The 16,478-nt window shown below is 41.8% G+C and overlaps 2 pseudogenes across 2 annotated transcripts in view; one reads left to right on the top strand and one right to left on the bottom strand.

Annotated features, from left to right (window-relative positions):
- Nucleotides 1-13,316, bottom strand: part of LOC310891264 (nuclear pore complex protein Nup153-like) — a 42,133-nt pseudogene extending 28,817 nt beyond the window's left edge. Inside the window, exons 1-4 of the transcript XR_014589258.1 lie at nucleotides 12,650-13,316; nucleotides 11,855-11,923; nucleotides 11,059-11,253; nucleotides 10,196-10,544 (exon numbers count right to left, since the gene is read on the bottom strand). The product of XR_014589258.1 is annotated as a nuclear pore complex protein Nup153-like (transcript). The remainder of the gene's footprint in view (nucleotides 1-10,195; nucleotides 10,545-11,058; nucleotides 11,254-11,854; nucleotides 11,924-12,649) is intronic.
- LOC310891269 (nuclear pore complex protein Nup153-like) overlaps nucleotides 1-16,478 on the top strand; it is a 270,187-nt pseudogene that overhangs the window by 143,898 nt on the left and 109,811 nt on the right. The gene's annotated exons all lie outside the window — the stretch shown is intronic.

The following is a 16,478-nucleotide window of genomic DNA, read 5'->3' as shown; positions in this document are numbered from 1 at the left end:
TGAGATAAGGGAGAGAAAGGAAGAGTCTCGGGAAATGTGGTGTATGGTAAGCCCTTGCACGGGGAAGTGCTTGGCAATACACCAGGGAAATTTGGTGTGCGGTAGTCCTCGCACGGACGGGACGCCCGCCACTGCGATCGCGAATAAATTCCTGCTTCGCCGAGCTCCTCGCCTGAGCCCAAGTTATTGGCTACGGAGTGTTTCTCACACCCTCCCCCTCCCTCCCTCGCGCGCCCCCTCCCCTCACGGGAACGCGCGCCCCCCCCTCCCGCTGCCGCTCCCGTTCCTCGCCCCGCCCCGGTCCCGTCCCGGTCCCGCCGCCCTCCCGCTCCCGCCCTCAGGACCCGGCCGCCATAATGAACCCCGGCCCGGCCACCGTAAGCACGGGGCTAGGAGTCACCTCCAGAGCCTCCCCGCGCCGTGGCGCCGACCGCTGGTGTGCCGCAGCACCGCGCCGGGCGTGGGACGGCGCCCCGAGCCCACAGTGCTCGTCAGAAAAGCCCCGCACCGACAACCGATACCCCCGCACCGACAACCAACAGCCCCCACGCCGACAACCAACGCACAAGCAGTGTTTTAGGCCGGATTCGTGGCCCCGTTGGTCCGGGAGGCAGTCGTCACGCTAAATTCTACCCCACGGCAGGGGAACGATGGGCATCGTGACAGATCGCCGCCCCAGAAAATAAACACATAAATAAAGAATAAAAACGATAACGGGACTTGAATCGTGCCCTTAATAACAGACATTGGGCAGTGAAATCACCGACTTCTGCAACAATACGTGCTCAGGGAACTGACTAAAACCCCTCCTGCATCGGCCATGTAATAGCTAGGCAAACATCACATAATACTTCCCTCCCTCATGTACACCAAACCTATTAAGGCAACCATAGTAGTGTGATAACGTGATTTTTCTCCTCCAGATCAGCGTCAAAGGCAGCTACGCTAGGTTTGCTCATAAGTTCAAACGCTGCTTTATTTATTTATTTGAATGCCATTTTTCTTATTTAGAAGGATTTCCATAGGGTGACAGGCCCTTAATGACACTCACGACTCAGAAACATTTGCCGATGCAGTCAAACGGTGTCTATTAACGCGAGGCACTGAAGTTAATTGGTATTAAAAATGAGCCAAAACGAAAGGCAAGTATCTGCGTGTCCAGCAGAATGACAGCGATCATCACCATTTGATCAACCTTCCCTGTGAGTTCTATCTGCAAGTTACTTTGAGGTAGCGCTAGAAAGAAGCGGTTGGTCCAGAGCATCCCTGCAAAAAGAAACATCCACGGCTTAAGTACCGTTTACTCTTTTGGTATCCTTTTAAGTACTTTTTACCCGTTTCGGACTCCTGCCTCTTCCCGGCTCACTGATGACAGCATTAGTAGCCCCTCAAGCTACTGTCCTACAGCCTTTCCCATCAGTGAAGAGATAGGAAAAACCCCACTGCTTCTTGGAAGAGAAAACCAGCAGGTTTTTGAATAAAAGCACTCTCTGTTGCAGCTAGGTACAATGAAAAGAGTTTATGAAATCATTACGGGACATTCTTGTAGAAAACTTCCTCAAGCTTGGAAGAAAAAAAACATTTCAGCTAAGTAAAACAGAAAATAACTGGAAGAAGTGAAGTATGGCGGTGTTGGAAAAGTTGCTTCAAAGACTTGTTTAATTAAAAAGAAGGAAAAAAGCAAGTTCCTACTGCAATCCCATCTTTGTCAAACTGATGGCGGGCACCAGTACGATGTGTTCAGCTAACACAGGCTGGAAGTTGTAACTGCAGCTGTGAAGTTTACCCAGTAAAAAGACTCCGCAAAGCATTCTAGCAGTTCCGATGCAATCACTGCTTCCTGAATTTGTGACTCACGGTTAACACGGCAGTACAGGAAGAAGTCTGGCATTCACTGTGTTCTTACGGTAAAGAATCTGCCCTGCGCACACCATCCCAAGCCAGGTATGCGCTCCTAACAGGAAAGGACGATAGGCTGATAAGTCTCAGCAGAGGGAAAAAGACATCAGAGAACTACTTTATAACAGCAGCACGCGGGCTGCAACCAACGTTCTCTTCCTCTCATCATTTTCATTTCTGTGGACTCCAAGAGAATACACTCCCAACATTTTTCAGCTCTGGAGAACAAACAGCCCAACCAATCTCATTCACTGAACTACAAAACTGGTATTTTCGCTATCTAGTCCGGAAAAGGAGGCGCACGTCTCTAACGTACAGTGTAGAGACCTTGTTAATAGGCAAAGTCTGCATAAAATAGGTGGCCACAGCCTGATTTTCTGACGTTCAGGGCCTTGGGTCACACACCACCACAGTATCAGACTTAATGAAGTCACCAATCTATGTGGGCCTCTCGTTACACAGGTCACATGTTATGGACCAACCTCTCAAAGGCCAAAAACCAGCACTGATACTGCCGGGCCAACACATATCTGTAGCATCCCATTTCTGGGTGACAACACAATGAATGTTTCCACAAAGTACTCGATGCAACCTAACTACTGTGTTTGGTGATGCAAAGCAAGCCGTGTCAAAGCAGCGTAGCACCCAGGCACATTCCTGGAAGATGTTTTGCTGCTCACATTGAAGAAAATAGATAAAAAAATCCTGTGCAGTTTGCACTTCTGAGCTCAAGTACCACAGCTATGCACTGCAATTGAAGTGGCATCAAACCTTGTAAGGTTTTGAAGCTTCAGCACTGCCATCCAAATTCAAGGAGGCTGCATCTATTATCTTGAATTTGCCCCAGCTCAGTCCCCTGAAACAATTCCATAGACACGTACAAGCAACCCTTTTCCCACCCAGATTCTTTGCTTCATCTATTCCACCTCTACCTTGTGTCATATTCTTATTAATCTGCCCCTCAAAAGACTCCCTGGCTCACACAAAGAAGCAACCCAACAAATCCCTGTTCCCAGCCACGTTGCTTTCATGCTTTGGGAAGAGTTAACTGCAACAGCTCTAACTGTGATGCCACCTCACCCCCTCCACCTATGTGAGGTTCTTTGCCTTCTGTCTCCTCCTACGTCTACACCTGCACTAGAACCAGGAAGAATGTGCTTCCTACAATACTCCAAGAGCCTCTTCTGTTTCAGGATGTCATCATTTCAATTCAGGACTGAAAGTATTCCTAGCAAAAACCCAACAGCTAATAGCTAACAGAAGCAGTTGCTGGTGATCAGCTACAAGTAACCTGGAAGTACTGAGGAGTCACAAAAGAGAATTTGCATTACATTTAAGAACAGCATGCAGCTTAGGACCACTGCTTTCACTGACTACACTAAGCCATAAAAAAGAACTGGATTCTTACCTGCCATCACAGCAATTATGGTTTATGTTGCCCCCAAAACACACACGGCAGTACCAGAACTGTGTCAACTAGCTTTAACAGCTTCCCCAGCTATTAAGTACAGTAATTTCTGCTTCCTTTTTTTTCTTGGAGGAATATTCTTTTGTTTCCAGCCTCACTTACTTATTATACACACTGTTAATTAGCAACTTTTTCTCCATACTCATAGGGTTATGGAGTCCCTATGACTGGAAAAGACTCTGTACCCTTCAAGATAAGAACAGCATAAAGGCAGCAACTCGCAAGACTGCTCTAGCTTAAAGCAAAGCTTTCCTCATTGCTCTCATCTCCTTTGACTTGAGTGCTGTCATCCTTGTACCAGAGCTTTAAAAACTTCATTACCGTGAATGAAGGAAGACCAGAGCAATCAGAGAGGGTAGCAGAGGGTATAACTTAAGGAGCTGTTACTAGGATTTTTTTGTTGTTCCTGGTGGACTATTTTTCTCCTTGCCAGCAAGGAGGGAAAACCAGCAAGTTGTTTTCTCCAAGATTTTTTTTTTTTAGGTTTAAGAACACGGATTATGTTGTAGCAATTTCTTCGCTGTAAAGCGTCAGCTGAGAAGTCTAACAGTAAGAAGGGCAAGGGAAAACTGAATGCTGATGCAGAGAGTGCCAGCAGACATCATCCTCATTCCACGGGATGTTTGTAGCTATGGCAGTTGAAGTCTACACTTCCATATGCTTAACATACCCTATTTATAAGCCAATTTTAGCTGACCTAGCATGTATCAGTAGTACAGTTAGAGCCAGCAGCCTGCAGGAAAAAGTGGGCACAGGTGTTTCCATAGCAAGGCCTGTGAGTGTCTCCCATACATACTTCCAGTCTAAGCAAGCACATGAAAGGCTTGGCTTGTCGCTTACCTAAGGAACCAGGAAAACAAGGGGAAGCTAGATTTTGCTTGTGTCCTAATGCCCATATAAAAATAAAGACAGATGAAATACCCTTACTACCTTGTTAAATTCCATAAGCCGGAAGAGAACGTGCTGCACACAGGTACAAGTAAAATCCCTTGCTGGCAGGTTTGCAGAAACAAATCTTTTATTTACACAGGCAAGTCTATCTTTAGACCCCATTTACCTCTTTACATTTCTCGAATATTTACATGACTTCATGATGCTCCAAGAAGGGAGTGATGAACAAAAAGATTACAGAAACTGTCAAAAGCATAGCAAAAAAAACCCAACCTATCATTGTGCTTTAAAACTTATGAGCTAGAATAATGTAGAAGAAATGTAGTTTTAGCACTTTGGCCATAACGGTCATGCTCTAGAAGACACTTAAATAGCAGAGGGGATTTCAGAAGTGACCGTATCCAGAGGTTGCCAGTGACAATTCATGAGTGAATCGTAGAGTTCTTCGCTTGTCTCCGTGAATTGTCTGTTCATTTCATCAACATCCAAGTAGAGCTGTGGATCTGAAAATAAAAGCCTGGTAAGTCCAAGTATCAAATCTGAGGCATGCGCACAAAAAAACTTCACGTGAAATGGCTAATAAAATGTATTTTAAGCTAAGTGTAATAAGCTATTAGATCTACTAATTTTAGTGAGGTATTTAGTCCTCTAAAATTTTGAGCCTCACAACTCCAACTTTTGGGAATTTGTATATTAGAAGGCTGGGACTAGAACTGTCTTTCAAGATAAAGACAAAGACAATGTTTAAGATAGTAAAGATAACGTTTACGGATAATCAGCCATGAAACCCTCCCAAGAGTCATTTAATTCACTTCTACGGCAATACACGTTACATAGGATAGTTTCTAAACACTAACACAAAATGCCTCCACGTGAGGAACTTTGCAAACCTTCCAGGACACAAATATGTTTTGTACCGTATTTGTAAGTGCAAGCTGAATCCTCCTTTTGGAATCTGCAACATAAGCTTTTACCTCAGGGTGGAGAACAAAGCTTTTGCATATTACTGAGTTTCTAATATAAAATCTGTTTAGCGGAACCAATACAAAGAACAAAATTCTGTCTTAGACCATTTTCAAATGGGAATGAAGGCACAGGTACAAGAAACCTGCTGCGAAGCATTGACAGTGTCCCGTTTTACTTGATGCGGTCAGTGTATGCTGTATCAGCTTTAAAACCCCAGCTGATTGCAGATCAACCCCACAGAGGTTTGACCTCAGCTGAATTTTCAAGATGTTCTTCATCCAGTAGAGGTTGGCTTGTATTGTTAAAAGGCACAAGGATGGCTAAACTCAAGTGACAATGATAGAACCCTTATTACCGTCAGTAATTAGGTCATCACCGATTGCAGTCATAACTGAAGATTCCTGAAAGACAGAAAAGGCTAAGTTTAATCATAACTCATTTCAGAAAGCATCACAGATTCAAAGTGCTGCAGTCTCAACCCATTCCTTCTTCCTACAACTACAAGGATAGATGGCATTTTATCTATTTATTTTTAGAAGAAAGCCAATATTACAGTACAGGTTGGAAGGGACTTCCGGAGGTCACAACTAATACATTGACCACGATAAGACCACTTAAAACAACTGTTTAATTTGCTTTAAGCAAAGCAAATCAGAAGAATCAGAGCAAATCTGTACAACGTATTATCTGTGAAATATTTTCTTTACAGCAAGCGTGCACTATCTTTACCTCAAAAACAGCTGGAGCCATTAAAGAATCTCCTAAAGAGCAGTCTCCAACAGCTTGCATGCTGTCATAGGGAGCATAGGAGCTGTAGTTGTAGTCAGCGTAAGCATCGTAACTCCTCTGCGAGTGGTAGTTCTGGTAATCTTGGCAATAATCATTATAGTTGCATGACTGGTACCGCTGCAATTCTGCTTTCAGTCTGAAACATGAGAAGTTGCATACAGTCAGAGAACAAGAGACTGTAAACCCAGTTCTGAACTTAAACAATTTGTCAGCTTACATACTTCAAAGCTTAAAAGGAAGCTTTCCTAAACAGTCACCTAAGTGACAGCTTAAGTCACAGCTCAAAACCTCATTTCTATAGAAGCAAGCATCCTCACCTTTGCCAATACCAGAAGGAATTGTTCTCATGGATTAACTCCAGAGCCTTGACATGGTTACCTGTACACATCAAGTATTTTTAGCGTTGGCATAAGCAAGCTGCTGCTATGTCTCTGTGCTTTGCTAAAGATTGATTTAAGACCAGAGACATTTATCAAGCACAGCTGCTTTAAAGATGCAGTCTTAACCCTTCTATCTTTTGTTTGGTTAATTACTAGATCTTATTTCCAGAAAGAAGTGAATGGAGTCAGATTATCCATTTCAAAGAAGCATCTGACACTGCCTGTCAGTTTGCCATGTCTACCTCCACCTGCTCAGTTTTTTTGTTTGTTTAAAGTCCATTAAACATTCAACAGCTGCCAACTATACCGCTCAGGTGAAGTCAGTCTTGCTTAACAACACAATCGCGATTCTCCAGCGTGACGCCTTATTATTAGTGGGAGAATTACAAAATACGCTGGTTCTTAAGAAGAAAGGGCCAGCTGATTAGCTTTCACTACTTTCCCTTTCAAGATTTTCTCAGGGGCAGCTTCAGACTAATGACAAGAACCAAGACAAGTGCTATCTGTACTAAAACTGAGGTACACTGCATAAAGAACATTCAGATAACCCAGCTGCATATTCAAAAAAATCCGCTGTTTAGACTTGTCTTCACTGATTCTGTACAGGCAGACCTCCTGTGTCTGCAGTGCCCAGTTTCTCTGACTTGAATTGGGGATGCAGAGAAGTGAGTTCTATGCTTTTGGGGAAGAATACAAGCTGAAGGCATTCTGAAATAGCTTCCAAACTAAGCAAACATGAGGGACAAACTAATCCAATGGCTGGGTATTTCAATGCTAAGAGAGCACGGTACTCAGCCATTCAGAAACGTATTACTGATGTGTATTTTAATACCTACATTTGTTTCAATACTGCAAAGTTTTACACAAGTTCTAATAAAGAGGTAATCCATTGTCTTGTTACTGTAGTAAACAAACAGAAGATACATCATCTTAGGTCTTCTGCTTCCAACTGCACTCTTCCTACATACAGTTGTGTAGGGAAGGAAAATCTGAAAATACTGTTGACGTTCTTCTGGATAGCCGAAGCAAGAAAACATGTTTGTGGCTTATTCTTGTTTTCAAAATAAAACAATATTAATTTAATCAAAAAATTTTGGCAAAGAAGTTTGGACAGTGCTCTCTTGGAGAAGAGCATTTCCATTCTAAAGCAGAAGGAGGCAACATTTGCAGAATTATGCTAGGTAAACAGAAACAGAAGTGTCATTTTTTACTATTTAACAGAACGCACAAGCTAACCTCATGAACATACTGAAATTGTTTATATGAAGTCCTGTTTTGTCAGTATCCTGGATCAAAGTTCATCAAATTTGGTATCAATTCTTTAACCGTTCAGAGACCTGAATTGCCTTAAATAAGTGATTGAACTGAGCCGGTAGAGTAAGAAACCCTCTCAGGAAGTGCTAAGCTTTAAACTCCCCATTGCCCTAAGCTCATGAAAAGCAAAGAATAGCATTCTAAACCTGTTCTAGTAATAACGCCTTTGGCTTTCTCCCTGCGTTCCCATTTTTCCCCCCCACTTCTTTCCTGTCAACCCACTGTAAAACTAGTTATGTGCTTCTCTCAAACTAGAGGGAAAGCTCTAAGAACAAGAACTCCCTAGCACATAAAACCACTTGTTGTCCCTTCTACCTTATGCAGGCCCAAACCTGAAAATATTTACCAATGCATTCAGCTTTGCTACTGTTGAGAAACAAGGCTGGTTACAATGGCAGCTAAGCCCAAGTTGCGCTGTCTGGCTAGACTTAACAGTTGGATTCCCCCAGCCATCCTGAAGCAGGTTGATGAATCCAGGGAGTCAAAACATAGGACTTCTGCATTTCTGGTTTTGTAGACTGCATCCTGTGTGCAGCCACTACAGCAAGGGCCACAGACTTTCCAAAGGCAGAGCTACAAGAATCTGATTATTTAGAATAACTGTATCAATGCACAACTCCTTGGTTACCTTTTAGAAATTCCTATGCTCAGCCGGATTCCTTTTCCCCCCAGACCTGGTGCGTTCTGGCAGTCTTGCAGTGCCCTCATCTGATCACCTTGCTCACCAAATCTGACATAGGCATACCCTCTACTATTTTCAAAAGGGAGAAAACCAATTCTGGTATGCATAACAGTTACAAAGCTAACGAATTCAATTTCTGTCTTCTACAAAAAACAGAAGATAGCAGCTACTATAGCTTCTATTACTTAAGCAACCTCTCTGGCATGTGCACGTGCACAGAAAAGGCTTTCACCAAATTAAAAAACTTGGGCCAGAAGCAAAAAGCTTATTCCTTGGTAGCATTAAGATGCAACTCACTGAGAGCCAGCAAAACAATACATTTTAAGTGCTCTCTGCGTAAGTAATCAGATTCCATATTTCTGCATATACAGCAGTTAATCAGTTAGCACTAACCCACTCCTTTTGGAGCCACAAACTTTATTGGTCACAAACACCAAGAGCTGGCTGTAATTATCTGAACCAGTATTAACCGGTACCTCTGAACTCTTCAAACAAAAATATCTTTCAGGTGCTCTTAGAAGAACAACATCAATTGCCTGCAACAATTTGATGGCTTTGCTAAACGGAGCACTGAAAAGCACAGTGGTACAGTTTCTTTTGTAGCCTGTTCAGAAATTATAGCCCCGTGCCTACAGCTTCAAATCAGGCCAAGCTTACCAGCCCAACTCTTACAGCTTAAGTTCACTGCACTCGAATGCCTTCAAGACGTGCTTTTAGGAGCCATGGAGAAGAACCCTCTGGTAAGACCACCATTATAAAGTACTGAGTGTTGTTTTACACTTAAAATAGAACTATCTGTTACAGTCATTCATCAGCTTTCCCTAGGCTGCTGCTCTCTCACTACTGAATGTGATCCTGCTCTCAGTTTCCCACTAACTTTTTCCCCCAGCGTTTATGGCCTCTTTTCATCTATGACACTTTTAAGGGACTACACCGTGTTGAAAAATGCTGGTTAACATTTCCTTTTACACAAGGTGCCTCATCGAATTTTCCTGACTAAACCAAACCCCAGAACCTTAACTAGAAGAGGAAGCACACAAACACACACGCCTCCCTGGCCACCATATCTCCCCAAAACATATCTGTTCAGTAACAGACCAACTGTAAGAATACTGCGATTAAAATCAGTATAGCTCTATACACTGCTTTTGTTCGGGATTACTAGCTAATGTCCTTTCCCTTACCCCTTCTGGAATTAATACTGAATTCTGTACTCCAAAACGCGGTTCTTAAGTCATACAAATGACATTTAACAATCAGAATTTTTCCACACAGTGATCCTCAATAAAAACTTCAATCCTCTACTGCAGTCTTTCAACAAATTAAAGGAATACAAAACTGGCTAATAACTGTTCAGTGATTTTTGGACCTTTGTAGCACTAGAGTAACAGCAGTACACTCTGCAGCATAGTTGCAAGTACGTGGGAATAAGATACTCTCTCTCATCTCTTTTTTTCTCTGAAAAGTGTGAGGCCTCTATTTCACCCTACTAAAGATTTTACCACCAACTGTACTGCTAGCATTGAGACACTGCAACTTCTGTGCTTGTATGAGATGCAGGACAGGTTCCTTAAGGTGTCGCAATTTTTTGTCTAAACCTAGTGTTGAGATCAAAAAAGGGATTGCTACTAATTGCGTACGTATCAATAACCAGGACAGAAGACATGCTGCATATAGGAATTAAACTTTTTCTAAAGCTCTAGTACATGAACATATCAAATCCCGCAGATTTTTTCTAGTATGGTTTCAGAGGTCTTACTTGATGGACATAAGCGCACAAGTGAAGACAAAAGATATTCTGTTTACCTGAAGTACTGGTTTGGACCCCAAATGAAAAAGCTGGCTTTGCTTGCTCAGGTTCCTTCTCTGATGGTTTAACAAAACTGAAGTTGAACATAGGTTTTGCTGTGCTCTCTTCTTTTGTACGCTCGGACTTCCCAACTGAAAAGCTAGGCTGTGTCTTTGACTCTTCAGTGTCAGCTTTCTTTCCAAACACTAACGGAGCAGCAGTAGTGACAGAATCCTGCTTCTCTTCTGTCCTTCCCAAAATAAACTGTGAGGCAGCTGCAGACTCTGCACCTGAACACTCTGAGTGAACACCGAATGTAAATGATGGCAAGGCAGCATTTTGTGGACGCAGTCGCAGTACCAAAACCTGCAGAAATAAGTGAATGTCAAGTCCGTAACCCACGGTGTATCTGCAGTACATGAAGGTTTGAACTACATTCTAGTCCTGATCTTTCCAGTCAAAACTGTTTAACAAACAACCAACCAAACAGTAAAACAAACAAGAAAACCCCATGCTTCCTCTCTACATAAAACTTTTCACAATTGTGTTTTCTGCCCACCACCTGGCTTTAAAAAGTATACGAACTTCTTTGAAAGATCATGTTTTTAGTCTGAACTCCAAATGAACAACGTGTAGGGCATGTAAAGAACAAGCACGTCATTAATGAAAGCTTTTCTCTAAAAAGGATAAACTTATTCTTGGGGAAAAGTGTGGAAACAGATGTTATCTAGGCAATATTCCTACAGGAAAAACGAATAATTTTGCCACACCTCAAAGGAAAAAATAATTGTGCTTAACAGGTAAGAAAATAAAAAAAATCAGAGCAAACCAAAAAATAAATCACAGAATATGCATCCTCGTTTTAATCATTAAGTATTACCTTTGAGCTCTGCTTTGGTGCTTGGCTTTGCACTTTCACAGGCTACACACTTCGTGGCCTCTGCTTTGTTTTGAACCAAGCAGGTCTCCCAATCCCAGCTTCCTTCAGGCTTCTTGAATTTGTCTAAATCCAGAAATTCTCCAGAAGGAGCAGAAAATGCAGATGCACTGCTACTGGTCACAGGTGTTGGACCCTCTGTGAGACAAACAAGACAGTTAACCATCCTGTTTGAACATGAACTATAAAATGAACATTAACTTTTAAATTTGATTTGTCAAATCCCACAGAAATGTTCAAAACTACTCCGCAACTCCCCCCCCCGCCCCTGAAAAAAATAAAAGCCACCAAAAACCCACAAAGAAACAAACAAACAAAAAAACCAGAGTGGAACTCAAAGCTTCCAAACAACACACAACTCTGTTCAGCACACAAGCTTCTGCTGCTGTTGACGACAGTGTAACCTCCATAAAGAGGCCTGACAGGTGCCTTTTAAAAAAAAGGTGCCTTTTAAGAGAGAAGCAGAAGATAACGCTTCAAATTCAAAACCGGAAAGACAAGAATGGCTCTTCCCTTCCACGGCACACGCAGAAAACTTTTATCCTAGTATTACTTGCATCGCTCTTCCTCCTGACAAGTGCAACGTAACCGTGCAATTCACTGCACCATGGTCACAGTAAACCCCTCATTTCCAAAATTCCTCCTTGCAATGGCAAGAGCCTCAGACAAAGATGCCGACTGACCGCTCAGAGGTTGGAAGTCCAAGAGAATCAACTCTGTCTGAAATCCATTATCTTACCTCATGAAATTTCAGTCTTACCTCACAGGATGATTACAAAAGCCCGGTCTAGTCCATCTTAATTTGTTTCTTCCACGATATATTCGCACAGGTGTTTTTCGATGTAATGGCATGTTAAATGACATTTAGAGTCAAAGTTAGAATTAGAATCGTATTTTAAAAACAATACAACCACGCTCAAAATCAATTACGGTCACACACAATGGGAAACAACCCAGTACTGCCCTGAAGAAGTTACCCAGCGGGTCACTCGCTTTCTTGAAGCCTACCACTGACCTTCATAGGCATCTCTCTGCTTTAGCTTAAGACTAGTTAAGACTACACTGTCTTGAAATCTGGCTTCACATCTCCCCTCAATTACATACAAACGGTGAGTAGAGGCATTTTGGACACATTCTGTAATTTTTTTTACTTATTTTTTGAAAGAGAAAAACGCAGTCATTTTTAACTCTTTCTATGGAGTTCTCATTTTCGCCAGTGAAAAATCACTATGTTGTTTTTAAATTAAGTCACCCACTTCAGCCATCTTCCCTCACCAGCTGCAAAGCTGGGGGTATCTGCATTGATCCAGCTCCGTACTAATACATTTCACAATCAGTTCAATTTATGCGACAGGCTGGAACCTGGGCTGAGACCTCTGAAGTGCCTGTAAACCAATCCTGCAGACAGCCGCTAACCCATCAACCGTACCTGGGAATCGTGTTGCTTAAAATATTCCATATATGCAACGTACTTTTATTCTGTACAAGATTCACAGAGGCTAGGATGGAAACAACAGGAAAAAAAGGACCATACCTGGTTTCTCAGACTGACAGGCTACACATTTGTTATCTTCCGTCTTATTTGGTACAAGGCATATTCCACAGTCCCAAGAGCCTTTCGCCTTCTTAAATTTGTCTCCAAAGCCCAGAGTGGCTGTTGTGTCAGTGCTGCTCGAGGAGGATGTCACTGTCACCGAGCTGTCTGTGACCACTGGTCATGTCAGAGCAGGCATTACTCCCGTTCCAGGTTTTGGTGTCTCACATGCTACACATTTTGTAGCTTCCGGTTTGTTTTGGACAAGACATGTATCACAATCCCACGTTCCAGGTACTGTTTTGAATTTGTCTCCAAAGCCCAGCATCCCTGCTGGGGGCGCTGCTGGCTTTGAGGTGTCGCATTGACTTGAGCTTACTGTCTGTTTCATACTCTCAACTGTTGAGGCTTTAGTAGCTTGACAAGTTACACATTTGTCCTTTATGTCTTTGTTTTGCAGAAAAGGGTCACATGTATCAGATTGCCAGTACGATGCTTGTTTAGAAGTCTCTTTACCTGCAGAAAAAGTTGTTATTGCAGGCCTAGTATAAACCACTGTGCTTGTTGTAGGTTGTGCAGACGTAGAAGAGCGTGTTTTCAACAATCCAAAGATTAGGAAGCAAGAAAAAAAAGTCTTCCTGTTAGCGCAGCACCTCACTACATGTAACTAAGTGACTTTACTAGAGGGCAAAAATTTCAACTCAGGTGCCAATGGTTACAACTAGACATTCAGACCGAGCGCAACAGGAAGTCCCCAGAAATCTTATCTAAACGGATGAAATTTCATCTGCTGCACTGGGTCACAACAGAACATTTCGTTAAAGCTTCATTTAACTCTTTGTTTCCAAGCAAGCTTTAAATCAACATTTTCACTGGTCGATACAAGTACAAACAGACAGTAGCTGACTGAAATCTGACAGTCCAACGTGGAATGGAAATAATACAATTTGATTAAGACGCGATGCCCAATCGAATCAGATTTCTAAAGCTCCTCCTTCCGTAGCAGATGACTCAAATCTACTCCAGTAACTGTACAGAAGTTTGTACTCGGAGCAGCAATCCGTACGGTATTTTCCCACAGATGCTGAATATTAATTAAATAATAAAAACTCAAGACAATTGAACAACTGTCTAATTTTCTATAATCTTTTTCAAAATGCATCGGACACAGGACAACTCCTTATTTAAAAGGTGGCAATTTTAACAGAAAAGACAAGCTACTAATACAGAAAGACTAAAGGAAATGCATCTTAAACAGCAGCTCAAGTTGCTTGTAAATCTACCTTGAACATAGTTGTTTTGTGGTTTGTTGGGTTTTTTTTAGTCAAAAATGAAGTCTTTGAACAATGTGGATTTAGATTCTGCTTCTTTTAAACCGATAAAGAAAGTGAATGTCACTTCACTCAGAGGTCTTCCCTTAAACAAAATGCACAATGTATTTTCTCTCACTTAGCTCTTTCCAGTAGAGAAATGTGCTGCCTTCTTAACAAGTATGTAAGTTAGAAGAAGACTTTTGGGAAAAGATCAAACTCAATAAAGCCCTTTTTCTTAAAAGATATCTTTTCCACAGACACACTTTATGAAACTGTTGAAAACAATTGCAATTGCTTAAAAACAAAATTCAGAAAAGGGTTTTTAACGTAAAACACTCCACTTCTGTTTGCAGTTTAAATTTTAATCCACAGGAGCCATTGTAAGCTAAGGCCCAAAGATTCGCAGCTTTCGCCATGTATTTGGAACTGAAGCTCTTTCCTATTCTTTCTTCACCTGGGCTGAAGGTGGGACAGGAGTGTTGAGTTTTACAAACATTTCCTTTTCAATTCCACAAATTGTATTTACTTAAAATGAAACACCGATTATCTGGCTAATTCTCTTAGTACCTCATTTACAATTACATCCTAACACGTAAAGGAGATGCAACCCATCTGCTTTTCATCTTGCAGTTTTACTTCCAGCAACAAACACCACTTAGAATAGAAGGGGGCAGATGCACCCTAACAAACGCAGCGCTTAATGTAATGCTCTCCTACATTCATATTTATAGCAGATACTCTATTAACCATAAGTCGTGTGTTGGTTTTTTTTTAATAAAAAATGCTAGCGTATTTTTTGCAGCATCTTTTTAAAAGGAGTTCATTATCTCACCAGGATTTTTTAGAACGTCTAAGACGCTTCCTTCCTTTAAGACGTGGGCAGTGGTGAAGGGACCACCAGCAAAATCTTTGACCTCCTCTTTCTGTGTGTTGATGTTGGTTGAGGTGGTGGTGTCTTTTGAAACAAAAGAAAACAAAACCAGCTTTCACAATGTGACCTAGTTAGAGCAGATTATACTCACTTTTGTTAGAAACAAGAATTTCCAGCTTTCATGCTTCTCACATAAGAATCTTCACAAATTCTACTTACTTTGCAATGCTTTATGATTACAAGCAAAACAAAAAGCAACAAAACAAAACAAAAATTATAAAAGCAGATCTGTCACCGGAAAAATACTGCAGAAGTCCAACACTGCCTGGAATTGCTAGCATGCGCAGACAGGACAGATTGAAGATTTAATAAAGAAAAAAAGGAAAATCAGCACTTCAGATCTGAAGTGCTAAAGTTTCAGTTACCTAGGGTAAGAAAGGGCGTCACTGGAGTACCACTGGGTCCAGAAAGTTCTGCCGATTTTACAACGGGAACACTAAATGTAAACCCAATCTGCTATGAACAAGAGAGGTTTTTCAGATTCTCAAGCCACAGGAACTTCAATCGAATGCACACACAAAACCAAATCTGAAAGCTGCTCTTCACATTTGTAGCACGCATGCTGAATGACAAATTATAAGCCAGAAGCCTACATACTTTTCTCCATCAAGGCAGATTCTGCTTTAGTGTTCTGCAACAGCCTACTAAATGCCTAAGAAAAAAAGTCAAGCTCCTTTATTATTTTACTTACAGAAGACGTAGGTAGCACTTCTGCCTCAGTAGATTTCACAACTGGAGATGAAAACGCGAACTCAGGACTGCTAACAGTACTTGTTGGTTGTATCTGTATTTTCAAAAGAATTAAAGGTTTATATTTAAGAGCAACAACTACTTGAATTCACTACCCAACAGAAGTCCCGCAGTGACGTCGAAAAACCTGATGTTTGAGTTATTTTGCAGATAAAAGTAATAATAAAACACAGGGAAGTTTCCAAGTGGGTATAGGACAATATCTTCAAAACCAAATTCCAGAAACTGAGAGGAAAAGCTGGAGATGCTACTTAGGTCTAAATGCACGGAAAAGCAAGCCAGGAAGCTGAAGAACGGCAAACTCAGCCCAATGATACTCCAAGAACTTCAGCAAACACCTCAACATGTTAAAGCAGCTGTCTACTTCAAACCGTACAAAAAATATTTCAAGTACTCTGGAACAGATTAATGTTTATTTTATTGCAATAATATGCCAATTATTGCACCCTAGGCTCATTCTATGTGAGGCTTATATGACCACGTTACCTCTAATTTAATAACTTAAATAAAGTTGTGGTTTAACCATTGCAGGCAACTAAGCACCACACAGCCACTCGCTCACTCCCTCCAAGTGGAACAGGGAAAAGAACTGGAAATAAAGAAGTAAAGTTGTTAAATTTGAGGTAGCATTAATGACTCATCGCATGTAATGGCTACCTGGAAAGACAAATGCCATAACCCTGTACATACTCCCCACTCCTTCCCCTTCTTTCCCCCAGCATTTATTGCTGAGCACGATGCTAAATGGTGTGGAATATCCCTTCGGTCCTCTGGGCTCCGCTGTCCTGGCTGAGTGCCCTCCCAGCCTCTTGTGCATCCCCGACCTCCTCGCTGG

This window comes from Anser anser, assembly GCF_964211835.1.
Source record: "Anser anser genome assembly, contig: HAP1_SCAFFOLD_60, whole genome shotgun sequence".
Taxonomy (NCBI): domain Eukaryota; kingdom Metazoa; phylum Chordata; class Aves; order Anseriformes; family Anatidae; genus Anser; species Anser anser.
This window is presented reverse-complemented; position numbering and strand designations above follow the sequence as displayed.